General features: G+C 36.7%; 1 protein-coding gene across 6 annotated transcripts in view; it reads right to left on the bottom strand.

The window, feature by feature from the left end:
- LOC108736292 (sex peptide receptor) overlaps positions 1 to 1,645 on the bottom strand; it is a 298,323-nt gene that overhangs the window by 116,409 nt on the left and 180,269 nt on the right. The window lies entirely within an intron of this gene.

The raw sequence follows: 1,645 nt of genomic DNA, 5'->3' as shown, positions 1-1,645 counted from the left end.
TAGCATACCAATCCTTGATGGTTGATTTTCCTGGGGCAGTGTCCGGAAATTCGTTATCAAGCCAAGTTTTTGCTTCAACTGTATTTTTTCCCTTCAAAAAGCAATATTTTATCAACACGCGAAATTCCTTTTTATCCATTTTTTTCACAATAACAAAAGTTGCTTCACTAAAAATGCTATAATTCACAAACTAATGATCCGACAGCCGTCAAATTTATAGACGCGTCTTTCGAAGGTTAGGACCAACTGAAAATCATATGGATTTAGTTCTGGTGCCGCCATCTATGTGTCAGGCCGGGGACTTTTCAATTGACCCTAGTATATCTTTCTTGTTTTCACTAGAGACTGTAGTTATTTGCTGCGGTTCTAACACGCCCTTGTTAGGTTAGGAAATGCTTCAAGTCCCATGCTGGCAATGCTCATATTCTGCTTGTCTGCTATTCCTTTTTATTTGTGTCCGCTGCAATTTCTACGTGACATCTCGTTTTTATGCTTACGATATTCCCTCCAACGTCTGTAGTGAGTAAAAGTAGACGTTCTGTTAGCAATCGATGTAGTCTAGTTAGGAAGTTGAAACAAGTTTTTTCTGGGACTATGCCAATTTTAAACGTCCCAACTATACTAATGCTGGTGAGCGGGAAACCTCTCTGGACTACGTCAGAGGGTAGGACGAAAGACATTTTTCTTTTGAGAATTGTGGAAATGTGTCGATGGTGGTTGGGGTGAGAAAGATGAGATGGACGAAATGAAGGCAAAAGAGAATAAAGGATTATCTGTGGAACATGTTAAACCAGACAAAATCTTGGACCAGGACAAACGGACCCGGAATCGAACCCTTGTCCTCCCGAAGTGGTCTAAACCTCTAAGCCATCCCACTCGGTCGTCTTACTAATAGTTACGATTAATTATTATCCAAAAGTGGCATAATGAAAACGAGATACCCAACTATGGAAGAAGTGGAAACTAACGCCACCTTTAGCTACGAATGATTACAATAAGCAGTTAATTATATGCCAAAGTGAATATATGCTTGAAAGGTGGACTGGACCATTAATAATTATGTAAAAGGAAATTAGATAGAATGCATGAGTTTAATTACGTGTTAGTTCATTAACTAGTAAAGTAAAGAAAAAATAATGCAAACACATTTTCACGTTAACCATCATGCAATTTAGGTAAGCCTATAATTTATTATCTCATTTATGAAAGCTGTCATGACTGGTGGTGATTTACGACTGTTTAAGGAAACCTTAAATATTCTTACTTTACTAACTTTTTAACGAGAAGAGATAGAAGGTGCTCTATGCTATAAAAGTGAAGATATTTATTACCCATTTATTATCCATAAAACAAGAAGAGATAATATTTAAAGTAAAAAATCCAACAACGGCGACGTTAAAGGTCATATAGTATAAACCAAGTATGGAGAATGAGAATATTAAAACCCTTTATTTTCAAATAATTGATGAAGTCAAAAGCAGAGAAAACGAATCTATTGAGCTGTGATATAGAAAGCACAGACCCTATTATAGATCGCGCACCGTAAACTATTTCCATCTTGGTCAATAGTGCATTTAACTGCATCCAAGTATTCATTTAACGTTGCAAGCTATTACGTGCCACATTTTGAAGTCACGAACTCGTA

This window comes from Agrilus planipennis, unplaced genomic scaffold (genome assembly GCF_000699045.2).
Source record: "Agrilus planipennis isolate EAB-ADULT unplaced genomic scaffold, Apla_2.0 scaffold110, whole genome shotgun sequence".
Classification (NCBI taxonomy): Eukaryota; Metazoa; Arthropoda; class Insecta; order Coleoptera; family Buprestidae; genus Agrilus; species Agrilus planipennis.
Note: the sequence above shows the minus strand (reverse complement) of the source record. Positions and strands in the feature narration are given on the sequence as shown.